The sequence below is a fragment of the Neophocaena asiaeorientalis genome, unplaced genomic scaffold (assembly GCF_003031525.2).
Source record: "Neophocaena asiaeorientalis asiaeorientalis breed wild unplaced genomic scaffold, Neophocaena_asiaeorientalis_V1.1 scaffold100, whole genome shotgun sequence".
NCBI lineage: Eukaryota > Metazoa > Chordata > Mammalia > Artiodactyla > Phocoenidae > Neophocaena > Neophocaena asiaeorientalis.
This window is the reverse complement of record NW_020173955.1, coordinates 5,490,495-5,515,779: the sequence shown is the minus strand read 5'-3', so window position 1 is coordinate 5,515,779 and position 25,285 is coordinate 5,490,495.

Below are 25,285 nucleotides of genomic sequence, written 5' to 3'. Positions count from 1 at the left end.
AAGGCCACCAAGGTCCTACAGTTCCTCCTTCTGTTGCTAAGATTTCAAAGGATCGTGTACTATGTTGATTGTTTGCACCCGTGAAATTAAAGCACTAAGAAAGGAATGTGTCAGTGTGTTGAATAACAAAATGACTGATAGAGTATCAGGGGGACTTGAGTGTATAAAAAGCCACAATATTGCAAAGTACCTTGTAGATGGGAACTGTTAAATATCAATGGAGCATTGCTGTGTCTGCACCGTCAGCACTTCCCTGTGACCACAGTGAGAGAGATGCTAAAATGTCATTTCATGGACCACATTATGTGCTGCTTGCGATGAATATTCTGGCCATGGTTTATTACATTTTTGATAAATTGTAACTTCTTGGACCCAAATTTGGTTAGCTTATCTCTAGTGCCATTTAAATATCTTAAAAGACTGAATTTGCCCCAAAGATTTAATCATCATTCAGCAGCAGTCTGTAACCATGTGGTACTAATTTAAATTACTGTAGCAATGGACAAGTCTCTATCCAGAAATTAATAAATGCAATTTATAAGGAATGTTAAGTAACAACTAACAATTTAATGCTTTGTGAGCTTCAGCCAAACTGATTAAATAATTAAAACAGATTTCGAGCGATAGGGGAAGAGATTTTACCATAAAAGAGATAAACACTTTGGGAATTGTATGCATTCTTTTAGACATTTAAGATAATTAAATCCAAAACCTATGTTAAAAATAACACTAAAGGTCTGGTTTAAATCAGTAGTGGGAATTGCCAAGTTAAGAGCTGAATATCATCTTAAATGTCTGCTCCATTGTTTTAAATAAGGCATTTGGGGACTCTTTGAGCACTGGGTCAGTTTATAGAGCCTGCTATTGGTGGGACAATATTGGTCTCAAGCATAAATAAATGTATTCGGTGGAACTTTCTTCTTGCTGTGACGTTTCAGGCTTTTACTAAGCTAAACTGGATGTTTAGATTTCTCAGAGTTGTTGTACAAACCTAAAACTACCATGTATATGGTTTTCAAATTCTTATTTGTTAAAAAAGGTAAAGGAATGTAGAGATCATAGCTGTTTTGATTTTATGTGTAATAAGTGTAATATATACATTTATAGGCTCAAAATAATTCATTCTTGCAACAAATTGTTGAGCACTTGTGTATGTACAGTACACGGATGTCTCTGTGATACAGAGATAAACAAGGCAGGGAAGCAGTGTCTTTTCTGATGAATAATAATTTTGTAGTCTGCAAAAGCAGATGGTAGCCCCCTTGATAGAAATGACCATGGGTTACAATAGGACATATTCCTTTTAAGAATAAGTTTTTTAAAAAGTTTGCACAAGTGAATCAAATCCATCAATGTCCATCAATCATCCTTTACATTGTATCTGCAGCCCACCAAACTCAGTGTAAAAGCTATGCATCCGCTTGTGTGAGGGCTCTTACCTTAACTGTGGGAAAGCTGGATGGTGGTATCTACAGGATGGAGTGTAAATGTGGAAATTGTTGGAAAACCGTATTTTGGCGGGGCGGTACCTAGTTAGTGAATGCTAGCTGGTTGAATTTTCACTGACCTGGCCAGCTGTTTGGGGGTTAAGTAGATGCAAATTGAATGTTCTACTGTACAATGGGTTAGGAATTCGTTATCTTCCAAATTGAACTTATCATGCTTTCCTCAAAATCTTCTTTTCCTTATATGATAACCAATCATCCTGGTTTGCCTGGGACTGAGGGGTTTTCTAGGATGTAGATCTTTTCGTGCCAAAACTGAGAGAGTCCTGGGCAAACCAGATGAGTTGATCATGCTGGCCTTTTAACTTCTTCTCTTGTCTTCTCTATCCTGATGAATCATACTTTCACCTATTCAATTATTCTGACTTTTCCATTTCTTTTTCCACATCCGAATTGTCACTGAATTTTATCAAGTGTTTTATTCCTCCCTCTTCTCCAGACTCTCAGTTGTTGCCTCGGCTCAAGCAATATCATGCTTTTGCCTGAACAATTGAAGCAACTGCTAAACCGAAAGCCCTGTCTCTAGACTTGCTCTCACCCCAATCTCCCCATGACTCAGCTTCCAGTGATATTTAAAATGCCTATTCACTTTGCAGAGTCTTCAGTGTTACTTATTACACAAAATCTCAGCTTATGTACATGGCGAGAAAAAAGGCCCTCCATCATCTGGTTCCTGTCAAAATCTCCAAGCTTACCCCCAACAACACTCCTTCTTAAACTCTATTCTCCAGCCATGTGAATCCACTTGGCGTTCCATGGGGGCAGGATTCACACGTGTACTGTACACCTTTGGCTATAATATTTCCTATTTTTGGAAAGTCTCTCCTAGTCCCTTTTTCATCTTGCAAGCAACTACTTAACTTTTCAAGACCCAGTTCAAGCATCACATTCCTGTATGAAATTCTTCCTGCCCCCAAATAAAACTGACTGTTGCTAATTTGGGGCTAGACTGTGCCTTATATACTCATCCTGCATCTAAAAACACATGTTAACTGTTACTTATGTAGTTATTAGTCTTCTGTTCTAGACTATATACTCTTCTAGTAGAGGAAACCTGATTTATTAGTATTTATTTCCAGATTTGGGTATGAGCTCTGACACATAACTGACAATGAAATGTTGATGGAGGGAAAGAAGAATCTGTCTCCCGCACCATGGGAACTACTCTGAGACCACAAGGCAGTGTGTGTGGTACGTTTCTAAGCACTTTGATGATGCCCTTCTCATATCACCTGGCTGAAACTTGAAGTAGTTATTTACTTGTTCATCATTTTACTAGTATATCTTCTATATCCTCATAGAGTAACTTCCAGAAGAAAAATTTTATGTCCACGTATTAGAAGAGACACATTTTTATATCATCTTTTTTATTCTTATGCTGTATTAGTCTTGATTCAAGTCTAACACTGTTGACTGTCTATCCAACATCCATTTCTCTGCCCCACCCCATTTCTTTATCCTTCCAAGCAGAACTCTGTTGATTCCAGGGTCACCTCTCCACCATAAGACCATGTACTCTGGAAAGGTTGCTTCCCTTCCCTAGGGGGTAGCTCCTAAATAGCCTGAGGCAGCCATGGTGGCCCCATTCCCCAAAGCTACGTAGAGATGGTTTGAGGTTCTGGCTTGTGACACAGTTCTGGCCGCTGAGATGTAAGACAAGTCTGCTGGGGGTCTTTTGGAAAGGTTCCCTCTCGCAACAGAGGTACCCAGGAGGAAATGGTCTCTTATTCTCTGGATGTTGTTCTGTCTATAAGTGACACCTAAAACTACTGTGGCCGTGTTGTGACACTGAAGGAGGCCAGCTTTTGGATGAGAGCGACACTAAGATCAGCACAGCAGCAAAATAGAAGGACCCCAATCTTTGATGTCATTATGGAGTCTCTGATCCTACTCCAGTTAGAGCCCTCAGTCTCCTTCTTCTAGACTTGTAATTATGCTCTCTGTGGCTGGAAGTCTCATAACTGACACAGATGAGTTTAGCATTGTAAACTGAGAGGGCCGGGGCCATTTGTTTATTACATACCACATGGTACTTCACAGGTAAGGATAAAAATGCTTAAAATATACTTGGAATAAAGGCAGAAGCCCAAATGACCCTCTGAGAAGATTCAGTTGCCACCATTTGTTCAATAACTATGGTGAATGAATCAATCAATGAATAAAGATTCTGTTGGAGGAATTGTACTAAGTGCTTATAAGGAACACAAACTCTTAAGTAGTCACATCCTTTCTCTATATGAACTAATCGTCTCGTTAGTGAGCTGGGCAGTGACCTAAATTACTATACAATAAAGAAGACTGTAATGGATATTACAGTAGTGATAACGATCTGACATTTACTGAGCAATTACTATGCACCTGGCGCTATTCTAAGTCCTTCCCAAGGAGTTTTATTTGCACCAACTATATCTTCTCTCTCAAATATTTTCCTCACAGACCACTTCAAAGCCTAAAAGTACTTATATTCCTATATCTGTAGAAAGAGAGAAAGAAAGAAAACCACTGTCTTTCCTGACTTTGCTTTTCTGGCAAGATACCACCTTATTTCCCTTTTCAAACTTCACTAAGTTTTTTCATTAATAAACTTTCTTTTTATGTTCACAAAAGAACTGAGTGGAAAGCCCAGAGATTTCTCATATACCTCCTGTCTTCAAACAGGCACAACCTTCCTCACCATCGACCTCTGCCACCACAGTGGTACGTTTGTTACAATGAACAAACCTACAGTGACACATCATCACCCAGAGTCCGTAGTTTACATCAAGGCTCACTCTCGGGGTTGTACATTCTATGGGTTTTGACAAATGCAGAATGGCATGCACCCACCACTGTAGTATCAGACAGAATAGTTTCACTGCCCTAAAAACCTCCTGTGTCCTGTCTATTCATCCCCCTTCCCCCTTCCCCAAGTTTTTTGAAAAAATAAATAAATCACCACTTCTTCTACGAGCCTTTATTGTTCACATCATATTCCTTCTTTGATCCACTGCACTTATTTTTTCAGCAGGCGGACTCTCAACCACTGCACCACCAGGGAAGCCCCCCCTCATTTTTTTCAAACTTCCCTGAGAAAGGTCACGATGGACCATGATATGGACAATTCGTTGGCTGTACCCCCTGCCAGTTCCTTCTTTTGTCCTCCCCTCCATTGCAACACCATCTGCCCAGTTTATCCAAGCCAGAAACGGTGGGCCCATGCTCAACTCTTACCTCTTTTCCTCTCCCACTTGTTAGTTCTGTCTCCAGGTTTTCCATTGCATGAATTTCTCCTAAGAGAAATACAACTTTTCTTACCCGCCCTCAGAGGCTTTCATCCTCTCCTGGAGACCTCTGTAAAAATCTCCTAGCCTTTTCTCATGCCAACCCAACCCTAGAGTGATGTCAGAGTAACTTTCAAAAACACCATTCTCTTCTTGCCACTCCCTGGTTGGAATACTTTAATAGTATCTCTTTCCGGCAGAATAGCCTCTGAACTCTTCAGCACGGCGGCCCTGGAGGTCTTCACAATCCTGCAAAGGTTCTACCTCCCTGGTGTCACCTCTAGCGGCTCCTCCTCTGCGCTGTCTCTTCGACCTCGACTGAAGTGGCCTGAGTCCCGAACGTGTGTACTTCTGACGCTCTGTGACTTTACACAGTCTCAGCTCTCTGTGTGGAATGCCCTCTCTCCCTTGTCCAGGTCATGAGCTTCTACTAACACTGAGGAACAATGCAAATGTTCCCTGCTTTCCTGTCCATCTTTTCTAACATAGCTCCCTTATCAAAGCTATTGTGCTGTGTTGTTATATGTGTTTCCCTGTGTTCCTTATCCCTTCTCTTAAATGTGAGCTTTTGAGACAAGGCACTTTGTATCATTCATCTCAAAATCTCCAGTACCTGGTACAGTGTCTAAATAGGTACAGAATACTTACATGAGCCAGACACTCTTCAAGGCACTGTATATAACATGAACAGAGGACCGTCTTATACTCAGGGGACATAGCATTCTATTCTAGTAAGAGAAGACAGATGCAGTGAATTTAACGAAGAGCCAGTGACATTAATGAATGAAAATGTTAAGACATAGATAGAAGACATAGGGAGTGGTAAGGACCATTGATAAACTGGGCAGTCCATGACCCACCCAAAGGCATTTATTTAAATTCACATCAAAACCTCAGCAGCTGTGCACAACTTGGCCCACTGAACATATTTGGGGGCCAGATTTGGCCAGTGGACTACCTCTTTTTTTTTTTTTTTTTGTGGTACGCGGGCCTCTCACTGTTGTGGCCTCTCCCGTTGCGCAGCACAGGCTCCAGACGCTCAGACTCAGCGGCCATGGCTCACGGGCCCAGCCGCTCCGCGGCATGTGGGATCTTCCCGGACCGGGGCACGAACCCGTGTCCCCTGCATTGGCATTGGCAGACGGACTCTCAACCACTGCGCCACCAGGGAAGCCCTGGACTACCTCTTTAAGGTCCTTGTTAAACAGGCCTCTCTGTTCCACATCCTGTTCCTTGAAAAAGCAGGGAGGGACAATCGATCCTTGAACCCTGGCAGAATTGCCTTATTAGTCTGACTCCAGTCTACCTTAATAACAGCACCTTACTTGTCTTATCCTGTTTATCCTGTGCTTGTAGCTTTATGATTTTTTTTTTTAGCAGCCACAAAAGTTGTCCTGAGAAAATGATCCTTTTATATTCCTTGGAAAGAATACTCTTGTACTTGGAACTCAAAGGCCCAGCAATGAGAGTGCAAAGGCGGCAAAAGAGTGTGGGCTCTCTTACACCAGATTCAGAAGTTTTGGTGTCTTAAAAATAGCTTCAGCAATCATCCATTTTATGGGATAGGAGAACAAAGAAGTATGCCATTCATATGTGTAGGTATGACTAGAGGGCAGAAAAATAAAATCGTAGTGATTTAAAGTTGAAAAGTCACCTAAAGATAATTCAGGATTAACTCATTTTGCAGATGAGAGCACCGAAGCCCAGGAATTAGTAACTTACCAAAGTTGTGGACCTTAATATATTCAAGTAGCATTAATAGTTGACCATCTCCTCTGCCCCCATGTTAGTAGCTAAGGGTTTCAAACAGTAGAAATGAATGTGGGCTCTGACCAGCAAATTGTAGGTGTTTTCCAAAGTTTTGTGACCTGAATAACCAGCTCTTCATGGGGAAGAGACCCATGATAGAGGGAGGTGGAGGGGCATTATAGTTGATAGGAAGATGTGAGGATGGTGCATGAAGTGTGTGTAACTCCAGCCTGTAAATTAAACCAAAAGGCTTGCAGAATTCTAAGTTGGATGGTATGTGGGAGAAGGGTACTGTGTATCTATTGAATTATTCATTCATTCATTCATGCATTCATTGGTTCATTTCCTCATCCACAAATGCTGAGCCCTGACTGTTACTGACTTCTGAACGAAATGCTGCAGCAGCCACCGTGTTACAGAATGTGGCTCCCTCCTTGGGCTCAGAGAGCTGACACTTCCACAGAGGAGCTAAATGAGCAAGTAGATCATCACAGTGCTCTGTGCCATGCGCTCATGTGTGTTCTTCCTGGGGAAAAGGGAATCTTGGACTGGACTCTACAGGCAGTTTGCTCTAAGTCAAGTGCTGTATTAAAAACACTTTACCATACCCTTCCCAGTCATCCCAACAGTACCACCTGTGCACCAGTCATCCTCTGAAGAGCCTTTCCCCCTCAAGCAAAAATAACCTGCTTGGGAGATACTATGAAGAGCTTTTCTCCTTCTTTTGAAGTTACAATACCCGCCAAGTGACGTACCCTGTGTTTCTGTTACACTCTTCCCGGAAGGACCAAGGCTCCTGAGTCATAAGATGGCAGCCATCCTTTGCAGCCATTGGCTCCTGAGGAGCAGGCATTTCCATCCATCTGCAAAGGGAAGAAGAATTAGCCGCCTGCTTGAATCAACCGTATGTGTGCTGGTTGGGAGCTGTTAGAGATGTACCCCTGACAAGAGCCGAGTTGCCCAGCCGGCTTCCCTTTATCAGATGGGCCGGTGCCAATCATCATTGTTCTCACAAGGTGAAAGCAGGAGTTGTTCCCCGTTAGAAGATGGTGCCATTCTGGCAGGGTCATCGTGGCGTTAAGATGCATAGCATTTGTCAGGTTTGCCTAGGACTTCTGGAGGTTTAGTTATGAAACTTGTTAATTGAGCTATAAATATAGCTGCAGCCTTTGCCTTCCAGTAAGGCAGTGTGTTAATTTGGGTTTGGCAGGGGGATGGTACAAGCTGCCAATGTTATGTCAGGATTAGTAACGTGCAGTACATTTTAACTCCACTTTCCCATGTGCCACGCTTTCCTCCTCTGTTTGTTATCTTTGTGAGGGAAGGGAGAAGAGGAGAAAGCAAGCGCATCGTTACGGGCGTCTTATGTTAGGACTATTTATCTGTGAACCTGCCCTGCACCCTACAGGTCTCCAAGTGGAAAGAGTTAGAAAGATAAGTGAAGAAAGCCACGTGCTCTACCCCCGAGGGTTCAGCCACAGCCTTCCGCCCTGAGATCAGTGCAACCACAGTTGCCAACAGCAGAGTGTTTGCTGTTGCTTACTCCCAGGAACTCCATATTTAGGACATCTCTCTGTTCGTGAAAGTGATAATCATAAATATATGTTCTCCATAATACACATATATTCTCCCTCTCTTTTACATGCAAGGAATTACGTGTGGAGTGGAGTCGGTTTGTTTGCTTATTTCTTCTTCAGATACTTATTAAAGGGTAAGCATGTCACTTGCTCATCTCACTGAGAAGAAAAATGTGACGGTTTTAAACTGTACATAAAAACAACTTTGGTTGTGTACTTTGTGGTCTTAGAGGAAAGGGAAGGGTGCTGTAGAAGCAGTTATTACCCTGCCTATTTAGAGATGCTTGGTAAGTGCTAGCTGAACGAATGAATGAACGAATGAGTGGGTCTCACTTAAGCTGTGTTTTGAAAGAGTGGTCTTTGTAGATTATCCAGTCGATCACGTCTGCTTTCTTTTCTTAAAACATTATCAGTGACCTGGAAATAGGTTGGCAAAATGTGGAATTCTGTTTGTTGGAAATGTGGTAAAGAAAAGAACTCAGTTCCAGCTAAATAGTATCAAACATTTAATTTTTTTTCTAAATGCACCTGGCTTGAGTAGAAATATGAAAGAATGTAGAAGTCTAACATCCTGTGTGGGTCTCTGGAGACAGCACTGATTGCATTTCGCTGGTTATGAAATGTTAGCGAGATCAGCTGCAACTCAATATTCTTTGTTTTTCATTCTGCTTTCCCCTCCATGGGCATGTCTCTCACCCCTGATAAGTAGAAATTTCCAACTCCTTTTTGTTTTGTTTTGTTTTGTTTTGTTTTGTTTTGTTTTGTTTAATTAGAGCTGGATGTCTTTCTTCCTTCTTGAGTTGAACTCTAGAAATGAAGAAGGTATGTCATGGATGAAGAAATGTGCTTCACTCTAATGAAGACTGTGTTATTTTTTTTTTTACAGTGAAACCATAGCCTGCCTCAACTACACCAGCTGTTAATTGTATTTTCCTTAAGTCCTTTTGATATTCATTTGAAATGCATTTTATAACCCATCTGGTAACCTTGCTGCTAACCAACAATTATAGTCTGACATCTGAATACAAAGAATTTGGGACAAGCCACAGTTGTACATGGAAACTTTTAAAACAATGTCTCCCTTAATATATTCTTTACTAAGAAACATTGTGAAGAAATGATTATAGCCTCACTAAATTCTGACATGCTAAAAAAATGGCTGTTCGCGCTTTGAAAATTTGTACCAACTTCATGACTGGGAAATTGAGAGGACAATAATAACAATAAAAAAGGCACCCGCTCTGCCAGGCAGTCCACTTTTTGTCCGTTCCACCCCATTCACAGACTTGACACAGCCTGGACCCATATTAATTCCAGCTGTTGGAGGTGGACAGAGATTGGGTGCTGTTCACAATGTGGTTACTTTGGAGACTGAAGAATCTGGAATCAAAGTGATAGGTTATTAAAGTCTGAAGCAGGGCTTCTATGGGCACTTGTGGGTTTTTTGTACTTAGGCACCAGTCCGAGTAGGCAAGTGTGGGCTGGAATCTAGCCCTGGTACTTCTTGCCAAGTTGTGTGCCCCAGCTTGGGGCTGCATCAGCTGGGAGGAAGGGTCCTTTCTGCAGTTCAGCTGCCAGGTTGGAGCGCCTTTTTGTAATTCTCACCAAGATGCACCGTGTGCTAGAGGTGGCCTTGGCTGGAAGTAACTTTGTGGGATCTCGTCCTTCCCACCACTATTGTGTATCTGAAACTCTCCTGCCCACCCTCATCTCTCTTGGTGGGAGAAGGAGTGAATTGTCTGATGGGGGGAATCTGGAAGGAGAAACCAGGCCTAGGTAGCTCTGCCTCTTCTTCTGTGTTTTTAGGGAACCAGCTACCTGGCAGGGGCACACCTCGTGCACTTGGGCATGGGTGGTAAGGAGGGGAGGCGGGAGAGACCTGACCCAGTCCAGCATCTCTAAATTTAGGAAGCTGACTTTCCCATCTTTCCCTGTCTTTCTTTATTCAGTAAGAAAAGTTATAATTTGCCCTCCCCCAACCCCCATCAGCTCACTTTTTTGTCTCATTTTTCCATTAGTTCAGAATTCAGGAAGAAGGGTGATACTTACTGGGCTCCCCCCAGGGTCTTAGAGACCATACAATTCCCCATTTCCCCCACATCCGTACTTAGAGTTGTTCTTTCCAGCAGAAGCCATGAACTGGCGGGCCATTGGCCAGATCCAGCCTACATCATGCTTCGTTCGGTCCACGGAGTGTCTTTTGAAAATAATGGCACCAACATTGCAAAAGGGGAAAGTGCATGTATGTATCAAGATTTCTCGCCTTTTTTTTTTTCTTTTTCTTTTTTTTCTGTGGTACGTGGGCCTCTCACTGTTGTGGCCTCTCCTGCTGCGGAGCACAGGCTCCGGACGCGCAGGCTCAGCGGCCATGGCTCACAGGCCCAGCCGCTCCGTGGCATGTGGGATCCTCCTGGACCAGGGCATGAACCCGTGTCCCCTGCATCGGCAGGCGGACTCTCAACCACTGCACCACCAGAGAAGCCCTCTCGCCTTTCTTAAGCAATCAGATTGGAAAATCTGGCCACATTGGGTCTGCCTCCCCACAGGGAAGCACTCAGCCTGAGTTATACCCCCTTTTTCACGGGGTATACACCCCCAGCTTCCCCTGTCCCCTCCACTCTCTGTTGGCTCTTGGGCTGAGGTATGGTGTCAGCCACCATCTGTCACACACAGTTCTTGTTTGGAAGTAAATGAATGTCCTTTTAGTCTCTGTCCCTTTCAAAAGTTGACTGGGAAGTCTCCACCTATGAAGACACATGGGAGAGAGCAAATGTCTTTATGGAACCATAGATTATTTCCATATGGTTAAGGCGTATTTTTTTTCCCTGGATGATTCGCACATTATGCTACCTATTTGGCTCCTATTGTCATTTGGGATTCCTTTAGCATTTCTTAGAGAAAGTCTCTATGTTCTTTCCCAGTACAACCAGTGAAAAGGACTTTGCTGCTTCCTTAGCCAGCCCGTTCTGTTACATGGAAGCTCTTTCTCATCTGAACCTGATACCTGGCCTCAGCACTTCACAAACAAGGATATTGGCTCAGCCATCTGGTGCCCAGCAAACAAATATCCTGATGGTAGTTCTTAGAACTGTTCGCTGATGTTTCTTGTTCTTCTTCTGGTTGTGGGAGAATTTCACTTCCAAGCCCTTATAGTTAACCATGGCACGGTGACTTGCATTGGCCAATGAAATGGTCACAGAAGGGATGAGTGCTGTTTTCAGGGAGAATCTGTGAGACTCAGTGTGAAATGAACACTTCACCTCTCTTCCCTCTGCTCGTGGCCGGGGACGCTCCGGGTAAGGGGCTCTTTCAGCCCGTCCCTGAGTGAGGGCAACTGGAGTTGCACGTCCCAACCGTCACCCCCCACCCCAGATCAGGGATGGACTTGTAGAGCATGTGAGGAAAAATGAACTTGTTTTTGTCGTTCTAAGCCCCTGAAGTCTGAGGGTTGTTTACTCCTGCTGCAAACCCAGTCTATCTTGACTGACAGACCCCTGCTTCCACTGGGCTGTTCTGGCATTTGAAGAACATTCCTCTGCCTTCGTTCTTCTTTTCCTCTGGAATAAATTTCCATTTAATGCATGCTTGTATGTTTTCTAGATACGCGACAAGTTCCCATTCCACTGAATTGTAAGAGAATCTCTCCTAAGATGATTATCTCTATGGTCAGCTCTGCCAACAGCTGCAGAGCACTCCAGAGCAGAGAGTGAACTCTGCCTTGAGGCCAGATAAAGAACAATGTGACCCATGCCTTATTTAAGAATATGTCACCTTGGGCCGGTTTGCTATTCTATCTAGCCCTGAGTTGTTTCTAACAGGGGCACCAAGACACATGCCTTGGGGAGTGCAGTTGCCGTCTATGGAGTTGGCCTCTGGGAACAAGTATGGGTGTTCTTCAAGTTTCCCGTTGAGCTCCTGCCATGCGCGAATGTATCCAAACTCCTTGAACTTGCTGGTGTACTTAGCTTTTTTCTGTAAGCCTAGACTTACCTGGGGGAGTAAGCTCCAAGGTTTATTGACTAGTGTGCAAATGCTCCCTTTGTTGGTTCTGAACAATGTCTTCCAAAATTCAGGAAACACTGTCTGGTTTTAGTGTTCTAATTTTATAGGCTTGAACTCCATAACCTTTGATTACATGAACCTTCCCTGTCCTACTGAGAAAAGACTTTTCCATTTGGGGGTTATTTATAAGGATTTTTAAACATTCCTAATAATTCATTAGAATTGAAATAGAATATAATATACTGTATATTAAAAAAATAAATCTGCATCCATTTATCCATCCACTTGTCTATCCACTTGTTAGTATATCCTGTTCTGTTTCTGCCTAAATGTATGTTTGGGTGGTGTGAAGGGTGGCAAGGAGGAACTAAATGGGAACTACAAAGAGAAAACAAAATTCCTATTGCTTCTCCCTACATACCTCCTAGGCCCTCCCCTCTCCATGGGCCCCCATTCGGGATATTAGAGAGATGAAGCCAGAAGATTCTAAAGGCCAAAGTGGAGCACAGGTATTTCAGTGGGGAAACCATTTTGATCTACCTACTGATGATAACTTTGGGCAAGGTGCAATAGAAAGAACTTGAAATTCTGCAGTAAGAAGGTTCTAGCTCCAGTTCTGGAGATAGTGAGGCCATTTGTCTTGGCTAAGCCTCACTTTCCTGTTTTTTTTTTTTTTTTTTAAAAGTTTATTTATTTATTTATTTAGGGCTGTGTGGGGTCTTCGTTGCTGTGTGCAGGCTTTCTCTAGCTGCGGTGAGCAGGGGCTACTCTGCTGCAGTGCACGGACTTCTCATTGCCGTGGCTTCTGTTGTTGCGGAGCACGGGCTCTAGGCGCGTGGGCTTCAGTACTTGAGCACATGGGCTCAGTAGTTGTGGCACTTGGGCTCTGGAGCGCAGGTTCAGTAGTTGTGGTGCACAGGCTTAGTTGCTCCGCGGCACGTGGGATCTTCCTGGACATTGGCAGGTGGATTCTTAACCACTGCGCCACCAGGGAGGTCCCTCACTTTCCTGTTTTGTAAGATTTTTTGCTCGATCTGCCTCACCGAGGTGACCCTGAGAGTCAAATTCCCTGTGGGAGCATTCCTGTAGAGTAGACTGCTCCGAATGGGCTGAATTGTTTTCATTACTGTTCTTCCATCCTACACAGCTAGAAGAGGCATATTTTAGGAGGGGCTGGTTTTCCGCAAAACGTTTTGGGTGGCCCCAGTCGGCCCTGTGCTTCTGCCATCTCTTCCTCCACAGCCCTTGATAGAACACAACTCCAAAGAGTAACAGTGAAGCATGTTTCCTGCGCCAGGTCATCTTCACTTCTCTCCCTGCTACAGATGGAAGCCCCTGAGGAATTTAGTATCTCTCTGTCCTTCACTGGGCTTTTTGCTGAGTTTATGTGGGAAGTCCATGAGGTCACAGGACCTAGAAAAGCTACAGTCTGACTTGGCAGGAACTAGAACTTCTGGGTGTGCTCAGATATTGGACTTTTCTGGCATGGGATATCTCTATTGGAGGACCATGCCACCTGGGTACAACGAGGCTCTGGAGGGGTTACCAGCGGATCCAAGGATGCTGTGGGGAAGGAAGGTCTCCAAGAGCTGTTAGCAGGCCACTTCTGTACGAGAATCTCTCTTCTCCTTCCTCCAGAGTAGGATGTGTTCCTTCACTCCATCTCCCACTTCTGTCCCCTGGTATAAGGTTTTTCTCAGACAAGCATGGTTTAAGGATTGCCAGTGCAATCCTGATAACTGGGCATTTGGTCAGTAATCTTTTCTTTGGGCAGGGACTAGCCATTTTCCAGTTTACTTTCTGGATAGTTGGAAGTTTCTGTTGTGTTGCTTTTAGCAGCCTTAGGAACTTATTGTCAGGGCCATGCAGAAGTATACTTTCTGTCAAGCTTTGGTTTCTGAGGTAGGAGTGCCTGTAAATCATTGCTGCCACCTTGTTTTTCATTTTTTTAAGAGAATTATTTTGAAGCCAGACCAGCTGTGTGGTGGACTGAATTGGTGAAGGAAAAAGAAGGGGATTCTGAGCGATCTAGTCAGTCCTTTCTGGGAAAGCGGATTGTGGGTGAAAACAGGGGTATAAATGAATCAACAGATATTACCTTTTTATGTGTCCTCTCATCTTAAGCGTATTCGGTATAATAAGAATATATAAGCCGGAGGGCAAGACTTTGTGATCTATGCCTCAGATTATTTTCTACTCCCTACACTCACTGCTTCGCGAACCTTGCTCTGCCCCGCATCATCCTTCATCCTTCCAAAGTAAATAAATGGAGTCCTCGTCAGCTTTTGTTCTCAATTAGCTATCAGAATTTGAGGTGTCACCCAGACTTTGAAGGCTCCTCTTGACCCTGTCTTAAGAATGTGTGTTTGCCCTGTTGTCCTTGACTAACTGGCCTCTCTTTCATCAGCGGTCTCTGAGATACATGTAGCCACACACGCATTTTCTGCCTGGCTCCCATCACCAGTTCCAGAGATGGTGGAGCTCCTGGCCTCTGTTTGTATGTAGAGCTGTCTGAAATGCATTCGGGATCTCTTGAGGTGAAAAGAGTTATATAAACAGAGACTGTTATTATGGATTCTTACTACAGATGGAAATGACTGGGTATTCTCAAAATAAATAACATTTCATATTTTTATAGATATGTAACATAATATGCATGTGTGTGTGTGTGTGTGTGTGTGTGTATTTATATTCTTTCCATCTTGAATACACAGCCTCTCCTTCCTTAGCACTTGGATAAGCCATTCATTTTGCCTCCTGCTTTTTTGATTCTCTTCTTAAGAATTCATTTAATTGTTGCCAGCATTTGGAGAGTTAGGATGAAGCGGTTATAGGCTTCCTGCTAGCTCCTGCCAGATAAGTCTGCCATGGCTATAGCAGTTAGGAGAGCTGAATGCTGAAAACACTTAAGTTCTGTTCTTCCACTTCCCCTCTAAAGAGAGATCAATCAGCTTGTGGCTCAGCATAATCACAAATGGAAACTTCCTAGAAGAGTCGCCCAGAGTTAGAGGATTCAGTGTAAGGCACCTAGACTCAGAAGTTGCTTGTTTAGATATTTGGGGAATCCCCTTCTTCTTTTTATTGAATCGGTGTATTTATCTTCCTTGAATTTTAGAGGTCAAAGCATGCTGTATCTCATTTACATTGATCTACTTCCAGTAAAACGAACAAGTGAATGTAGGTAAATGAATGATAGGATTACAACTTTCCTAACGGTGCCACTCCCACAAGGAAAATCCTGAGTATTGGGACCCTGCTGCCTGGGGTTTGCAGAGAAAAGCAAAGATGCCAAAGATTTATCCCGAGACATAGAGGAGGAAGATTGGCACCCACAAGTCCGGGCAACACAAGGCGGACAACAACTGGCTGTGGCAGCTCCACCTGGCTCCAATAAAGGACTGGCTAGCATCCTTGGCAGTGGCTGGTGGGAGAGGCAGGCAGAAGCCAACTGCCCCCAGGCTGGCCAGTTCTGGTGGAAGGAATTGGAGGAAGGAGAGAGAGCTGGGTGAGAGGACCTCAGGCCCTCAGTGTGGTGCTGAGAAAATGGCTGACTTGGGGGAATTCAGGCCAATTAGAGAGTGATCCTTTCACGGCAGCCATCTGGAGATGCCTGTAAGGGGACTGAGCCTATAATTGGGAAGCTACCCTAAATGACAACTTCCAAATTTTAAGAGGATTTGATCGAATTTTGAACTAAGATTTATTGAAAGCCTCATATATAAACAGGCTCTTTGATAGGTGCTGGGGTCTCTAACAACAGTAATCATAATAGTGATAATAACAAGATGATGATCATTGCTAACCTTTAATGAGCATTTATTAAGTGCCAGAATCTGTTACGTGCCTCAGCCATTTACTTCTCACAATCTTCTATAAGGTAGGCATTATTTTTATTATCATCCTCATTTTAGAACGAGGAGACCAAGATTTAGGGAGTTTAAGTAATATGCCCAGGGTCACAGAATTAGATGATACATGTGTAATCTAGACTATGCTAAAAGTACATGGTCTGTACCTAAGGAACTAATAGTCTAGTAAATAAGGTAGACATGAAAGAAAATACACAGTAATGGTGAAAATAATCCCACAATAATGCACTCTGCAACAGAGCAAATTCAGATATAGCATGATTGAATACTGGATTTCATTCCTGGCTTCAAACTCACCTACACTCAAAACTTAAGTCCAAAAATTAATTTTTTTGGACTCCGTTCATAGTGATGTGGAGGGGTGTCACTGTAGAGTAGCAGCAGCTGATTTGTATAGTGTACTAATAGTGGCTGTTTTTATTGGCCATGTACTATGAAGTCATTAATTCTAGTTTTTACAATCATTGGAAAAAGTAAATAGTGTTATCCCTGATGTACAGACCATGGAGCTCAAATAATTTGCTCAAAGTGCAGAGTTAGTAAAGTGGCAGAGCTAGGTCTGAGCAGAGACTTTTCCAATCTCATGCTTTCTTCACTGCGTGCCTCTTTCCAATAAGGCAGGATATACGTGATGCAATTACACAGAGGAAGAAGCATATTTAATTTTATGGAAAGGGTTTGCATAGGGAAGAGAGAGCAAACATTTATGGAACTCTTCTTCTGTGCCATCCACTGTCCTGAGCACGTAGCATGTTTTGTTTTGTTTTTTTTTTTTCATTTAATCTTTGTAAAAACTAAGTCAAGACTTACGGACGAATAGGAATTTTCCAAAGAGACTGTGGGGAGATGTGGCTCCAAGAAGAGGGAATAGTGTGATAAAAGGCATAGAGGCATGAAATACTATGGTGTGTTTGGGGGAATTAGAATCATTTTGGTATTATGGAAGCATAAAGGACAGTGCAGAAACAGAGAATTTGTGGTTGTGAAGGAATGGAAGATGGCAGTGACTGGAGATGGGGCTGTAAAGATAGAACTGCAGTGACCTTCTGGAGGGCCTAGGACCAAGGAAAACGGATCTTTTCCTAAAGACATCAGCTAGGTGGCAGAGTCAAGGAAGAAACAAGTCCAGGTAGAAATTCGATCTTCCAAAAAATCTTGAAAAATAAAGCTATTATCCCATTTCTGTTACATCAAAAAGGAAACAAGTTCAGCTAGAAAGATGAAGGACTTTAGCCAAAATCATACAGTTTGTAAATGGCAGAGCTGGGCTTTGAATTCACATCTTTCTGGCTCAAAAACCCAAGTTTATTTATTATCCCAAGATGTTATGCTTGAAATGGCTCATTCCCATATACTGGAAGGAAACTGAATAGAAAGAAGGTGAGCAGAAAGTGTTCAGCAGCTTCACACCTGCTCATCCAAGATTGTCCTGTTGCCAAAATAAATTTTTCTCCTTATAGATTTTTATTAGAATTCCTAATATTGCACTTGCCATGATGAGTTTTTTAAAATGTCAGTCAAGAAGCATGATGTTTAAAGATGGAGTCACACAAGAGCGTGAAGAAAAGGAACACTTCAAGTCAAGGTGGAGCTTCTCCCACTCCTTTCACTAGGCAGGTCACTACTGTTTAAAATTTGAAAGTAGGGCTCCCAAGAATTGCTGCCAAGAATACATGCACAGTGACACCCAGGGAGGACACAGATCTTACCAGAAGTCCACTTGCTTAGTCCCAGCACTGAGCTGTCTCCATTTGGAGCAAAGGCCTCATTTTTTCTATCCATACAAAAATGCCATATAGGTTAGCAGATGCCACCATCAGGAAAGAAGGAAGCATCAATAAGTTGGCAGTTCCTATTAAAAGTTTTATCTGGTCTCCACATTTTACATCAAGAAGCACCACCAGATACATAAATGGTAGAATTTAACTTCAAAGTTAATAGTGCTTTCAAACTCTACCCCAAATTGTTGTTAACCCTCCCATACATTTGCTATTCTTGATTGACACTACAGATTGATTTGATTTGGTTTCTGCTTTTACTTTGTCCTAACATCTACAGAAAGAGCTGTGGTACAGTAGTCAGAGAATTCACTTTTCTACTCACTAGTTGGCTGAACTTTGCCATGTTGGTTACTTTCTCAGAACTCTGCTTTACTCGGCTTCAAAATGGGCATAATAATACTTCACAAAGGGGTTTAATGGGCAGGGCCTGGCTGGAAATAAGAGCTGAAAAGTGGTCATGACTATTTGATTATCTGTGTGTTACACAGTAACAGAGTCAAGATCTTAACACAGGTGCATTTTCATACAACCTGGCCGGAACTGCTATCACTCCAGAGCCCCCAGGTGACAGGTTTACTCCAAGGACAGATAATGGATTATGGACTCAAAATGGGGAGGTTGTGAGACACATATAAGGACCAGTCTTCCAGGTGGTCCGATGCCATACCACTTCTAGCCTATTTTATTTGTTTGTTTTGCTATCCTCTCTTTGAAACTTTCCTTGGTTGAAATCCAATTCAACATGACTTTTTAATTAATATAACATGTGTTACATATAAAGCTACACATTAATATTAAATATAATATATATTTAGGTTATACATTAATGTAAGTAAATTGTCTCCAAGTCTTTGCTCAAATGTACATTCTCAGTGTGGTCTCCCATGACAACCCAAAATAAAATCCAGCCTTCCTCGTGGCACCCCTTCTCTTCTTTTCTGCTTTTTTTTCTCCTTGGCAATTTTTACCGTCTAATATGCTGTATAATTTTTATTTTGTTCATGTTTTGCTTTTCTCCTCCCATCAGAATACATGCCCCACGGGAGCAAAGATTTTGATTTTTAAAAAAATCTTAATAGTCTTTTTCCCAATGCCTGGAATTTAGTAGGAGGTCAGTATTGAAAAACATTATCTTGTTGTTTTTCTCCCTGAATTTCCAGGACGTGATGGCTTACTTTACAAAAACTCATCCATAAAATGCTTTTTCTTTTGATAGCTAAGATAAACTTCCAGACATAGAAGCTCTAATTAGCATACACAAAAATTTTACGTGGCCCATCATTTATGAAAACCAAAGTAATTGGTTGGCTTGTGGGTTCTGACAGAGTCCTTTATTCTTCGGTGGAGCTGCTCTGTTTTCTCAAGTCTCTACTTGATTGGACAAGATGGAATAAAGAAGGAGGACCTGACCATTGGCCCCTGATTACATGTCTCTGCTGTGTGGCTGACAGGGTCTTGGTGCTCCGGCCAGGTGTCAGGCCTATGCCTCTGAGATGCTAAGGATCTCATTCAGATTCGATGGAGAAATTAAAACCTTTACAGAAAAGCAAAAGCTAAGAGAAATCAGCACCACCAAACCAGCTTTACAACAAATGCTAAAGGATCTGCTCTAGGCAGAAAACACAGAGAAGGAAAAGACCTACAATAACAAATCCAAAACAATTAAGAAAATGGTAATAGGAACATACATATCGATAACTATGTTAAATGTAAATGGATTAAATGCGCCAACAAAAAGACATAGACTGGCAGAATGGATACAAAACCAAGACCCATATATGTGCTGTCTACCAGAGACCCACTTCAGACCTAGGGACACATATAGACTGAAAGTGAGGGGATGGAAAAAGATATTCCATGCAAAAAGGAAAGCTGGAGTAGCAATTCTCATATCAGACAAAATAGACTTTACCATAAAGACTATTACAAGAGACAAAGAGGGACTCTACAGAATGATCAAGGGATCAATCCAAGAAGAATCTATAAAAATAGTAAATATTTATGCACCCAAAATAGGAGCACCTCAATACATAAGGCAAATGCTAGCAGCCATAAAAGGGGAAATCGACAGTAACACAATCATAATAGGGGACTTTAACACCCCACTTACACCAATGGACAGGTCATCCAAAATGAAATCATATCATAAAAGAAACACAAGCTTTAAATGATACATTAAACAAGATGGACTTAACTGATATTTATAGGACATTCCATCCAAAACCAACAGAATACACTTTCTTCTCAAGTGCTCATGGAACATTCTCCAGGATAGATCATATCTTGGGTCACAAGTCAAGCCTTGGTAAATTAAGGAAAATTGAAATTGTATCAATTATCTTTTCCGACCACAACACTATGAGACTAGATACCAGGTACAGGAAAAAAATCTGTAAAAAATACAAACACATGGATGGTAAACAATACACTACTAAATAACCAAGAGATCACTGAAGGAATCAAAGAGGAAATCAAAAACTACCTAGAAACAAATGACAATGGAGACATGACGACCCAAAACCTATGGGATGCAGCAAAAGCAGTTCTAAGAGGGAAGTTTATAGCAATACAATCCTGCCTCAAGAAACAACTCAAATAAACAGCCTAACCTTACACCTAAAGCCTTTAGAGAAAGAAGAACAAAAAACTCCCAAAGTTAGCAGAAGGAAAGAAATCATAAAGATCAGATCAGAAATAAATGAAAAAGAAATGAAGGAAACGATAGCAAAGATCAATATAACTAAAAGCTGGTTCTTTGAGAAGATAAACAAAGTTGATAAACCATTAGCCAGACTCATCAGGAAAAAAAGGGAGAAGACTGTAATCAATAGAATTAGAAATGAAAAAGGAGAAGTAACAACTGACACTGCAGAAATTCAAAGGATCATGAGAGATTACTACAAGCAACTCTATGCCAATAAAATGGACAACCTGGAAGAAATGGACAAATTCTTAGAAATGCACAATCTGCTGAGACTGAACCAGGAAGAAATAGAAAATATAGATAGACCAATCACAAGCACTGAAATTGAGACTGTGATTCAAAATCTTCCATCAAACAAAAGCCTAGGACCAGATAGCTTCACAGGTGATTTCTATCGAACATTTAGAGAAGAGCTAACACCTATCCTTCTCAAACTCTTCCAAAATATAGCAGAGGGAGGAACACTCCCAAACTCATTCTACGAGGCCACCATCACCCTGATACCAAAATGAGAAAAAGATGTCACAAAGAAAGAAAACTACAGGCCAATGTCACTGACGATCATAGATGTGGAGGGGGAAGGGTAAGCTGTGACAAAGTGAGAGTGGCATGGACATATATACACTCCCAAATGTAAAATAGATAGCTGGTGGGAAGCAGCCACATAGCACAGGGAGATCAGCTCTGTGCTTTGTGCCCACTTAGAAGTGTGGGATAGGGAGGGTGGGAGGGAGACACAAGAGGGAGGAGATATGAGGATATATGTTATATGTTTAGCTGATTCACTTTGTTATAAAACGGAAACTAACACACCATTGTAAAGCAATTATACTCCAATTAAGATGGTAAATAAATAAATAAATAAAGTAAATAAAGGGAAGTCCCTAAACATTTAATTTATAATGTATTCCATGTCTTTATAAAGACTCAGAGTGATTTGAATGGGTCATTGTTGTTTTAATAAAATCTCTCTACAGAATCCTGAAAAAAAGAAACCCCAAAACCCAAAGTAATTTCCTAGTTGTCCAGGGTGATACATTTTCCCCTGGGATAAGAAGCCTGAAGGTCGGCTTTGTATATTTCATGGAAAGAAATAAAATTTTAAAGTATCTTTCAATGTATGATTTTGCTCCCACAGTATTACTAGAGATTTCTAAGACTGTAATGTCAATCAGAGGTATTTCCTAATAGATAGTAATTAAAGACTTAAATCTTGACACAAACAATGCAGTGAAATTGCTCTGAAACGGTAAAGAAAAAAGAAAGTCCATCTGCTCCAAATCTCTCATTGTGAAAATACTTGTTTATAAATTATCAACTCCATGTATATGTGTGTGTGTGTGTGTTGTTTTTTAAATAATGGTTATTTCAAGCAAGTAAAGAGCTTTACTTTTGTCATCTGTACATAACATTAGTATGAAAATAATGAGACTTTTTTCTGGCGACTTAATTGATCCATTGAATTTTCAGTTGCCAGTTAAGTGACTAAGGCAGATGAGGTGACCAAGATTTTTTTAATCTTTTTTTTAAGTAGTGTAATGGAATAACTTACAGTATGTTTGTATAAAGGAATCATTTAATAACATATAGATATGTGCAAGTTGAGAGGGAGGAAGGGTAGCTTTCTCATAGAGAAGTGTAAAATGGTACATAATTCAGGATCACAGGCAGCTTAATCACATAAATATAAATAGCGACAACCCATTTTATTTGTTGGCTTTTGCTCTTGTATTTTATCCTGGAACTTTATTTTGTTTAACTAACAGTGATTTTTCTTTCCCTCTCCCGAGTAACTATTTTTCATCCCTGAGTTTGGGGAGAAGGAAGAGGCTTAAAATTACAGTAAGAAAATAGGAGGAAGGATTAAGCTATCTTTGTCTGCAGGTTATAATGTGTGTTTATTATTTTTAAAGGTTTAAGACACAGCTGCTGTGGTCTGCAGAAAAAGAGGATCATTCTGGCTGGTTCTTGTGTGTCAGAAGCATTTCAGCCTAAGCACAGTGAACTTCCTAGAATACCACCCTCATGCAGCTGAGGGAAGCCTCGCTTGTGTTGTAAGCGGTACATATTATTGTATACAATTTACTGCAAAGGGGAGTGATATGAATAGAGAATGGATACAGTAGCTTACTGCATTCGAGCAGGTCTTTCCTGGGCTCCTAAATGTTAACTGGATAGTAATGTAAGTTATTACTCTCATTAAATTAGGCCACAAACAAGTCAACAGTGATTCAGCAAAATGGCTTTGTTTGTACAGTGCAGGGAAGTCTGATAGATATCCAGTCACACATTTATGGCTAAATGGATGAAGATTTTAACATTACAGCCTAATAAAAACCCCATACTGTGTGATTAAATAAGAGGGAAAGCAGTAAAAAAGAGAACGCGTAATGACGGTAACATGTAGGTCAGTTACAATTTAATTGTCATTGCACTTCATTGCTAACATATCAATTCTCTGCTGCTTAGCTGAGCAGAAAACAACAACTTAACATGTACACTGGGCCCACTGACGAGTCGTCAACCCCCCACTTCCATCACCTGCTTTTGACTACTTCCTTAACAACCACATGAAGTCTTCCTGCTTTAATAGGATAATCTCGCTGAAAGCTCCAGCTGATTATTTCTTCCCATGCTCAATGCATCAGTGATCAGTAAATTTACTTCACACTCTACATAGATGCTAAAATTAGATTGTTTGCATTACAACTTTCAGTACTTCTGCAACAAGAAACACCTGCCTGCAGATTTATACTGTTTTGTTTAATGGTTTAGAATAAAGATAGCCTCACCGTGGCGATACCCTGATGTACTGTATCGGAGGCCACAGTGGCTGATCATTTTTCTTACTTATCCAGTTTGTACTGTATTTCTTGCCATATAAGGTATAGCTTCATTATCATTAATTTCAGCTTTAGAAAAACCAAGGAAGTATTTATTCTTGCCAACTTTGCTGCACTTTTACTTACTCAGTGCAACTAAGAGAGGGAGGGGGGTAGAAGAACACTGTATATTTAACTCTTTTCTTCCTGAATCTGGATAATTCACACAGTTCTCAAAGGGGCTTTGGCACCTTTTTAAAATGTTAGCTCTAAAGAATTGTCTGTCTAGCGCACTTATGCTGATCTACAGTAAAGACTTAACTGAGTACGTAACCAAACTATTAATTCAGGTGCCTAAGGTGACATTTTTTATCCAGCTTAGCGAAGTCTATTCCATATAGAATAGAGCACAGCTCCTCGTATAAAAAAATGATCCAGAGAAAGCTAGATAACTTTATTAGAATGATTAGAAGCAGCAACAGTTTCTTCTCATTCCAAATCTCATTTTAATTTGGATTGCTGGGAATCAGGCCCATAGATTCCAAACGTCCCTAATACACTCTCTACAGGTAGGTTTTCTTCCTCTTGCACCTCACTGTACCTATCTAGATAGAATTATGTGGCATCTAAGGGCAAGAATAAGGGCCTGGAGTTCAAGATCATGGACAAGCAAAGCAAAACCCCCAGGAATACGTTCTGCCCATGGATTGATGGCTAGAGGCAGCCACTAGGCAGTGAGAGTTATTAGGTGTGCCTTGGAGATTTGGAGGGCCTTGTGGTTGCTGCCAAGACTGGCAGCTCATGAATCCCCAATTCTTATTTAAGGATCAAAGATGAATAGGTACCAATCCAAGGCGGTTATCATTAAGAGAATATTCATAAGTCACCTTCCTTGTGTTCATTCCTTTCTCCTGTATTGACTATGGAATGGGAAGTCCTTTGAGTTCAACCGGGGAGAAGACCAAAGTAGTACAGCATTTTTAGTTTCCATGGTGCTTTTTATATCGAGTATGCAAAGTGCTTAATGAACGAGTAACTCTTCTTGACACTTTGTAAACGAGACACTTAAGAGATTTGAACGAAAATAACACTATGAATAAAAAGTTAGCTGTGGTGCTCCAAACACCTGATTGTCTGCATGTACCCTCGTCTACTCAGATGCACCAGGAGAGTGACTGTCTTCCCTTGATGTTAGTTATTCTTTGACATTTGTTCTGATCATCAGCACAGGTCAGATTGGTTCCTCTAGCATGGGCAGCTTTCTTACCATCATGGATAATGGTCTAGTGGAATTGATGACACTTACTGCCATCTAGGAAATGAATACTGGTGATATGCAGAGGCTATTTGACTAGGCAAGACACACTGCAGATATTCCAACAACTGAGAAGGCTAAGGAAGACCTATCATCTCTGAATTGTCCGATCAGACTTTTTACTGCTAAGGGTTCCCTAGATCCTTTTATTTTAACTCGTCCGTTAAGTATTCATGTACATTTCTCTCTGTCCCTGTTAGAAATAAACTGTAAGTAAAAGACTCATTTTCACAAGTAACATATATTATACGGAGCGTTGGGGGGGATAAATGCATCGATTTTGCCATAAAATGAACTCTGTAGATTTACAAGTGCCTCGCTAGCTAAATATAGAAATGTGATAAATTCAAATTCACAACAATGGATTTAACCACATTATCATCCAAATAATCTACTTAACCATATTTTAACCTCTCTGAAAATAGCTGGAAGAAGGATTGGAGGAGACAGTGTCTTCAGGTGTTTCTAGATGTTATTTTTGAATCATATTTCCCACTTGTCTAATTTTTAAACCTTGACCAGAAATGCCATGTTCATTTTATCTTTGAATCAAAGAGAACTTGGCAAATTTCCTAATGACAGACTCCATTCAGTGACATGAAGCAATGATTCATCACCCAGAATATAAATATCTCGATTCTTGATGCTAGCTGCTTTAAAAGTTAAAGCCAGTAAGTGTTCTCTGGGGCCATTTTAGATTT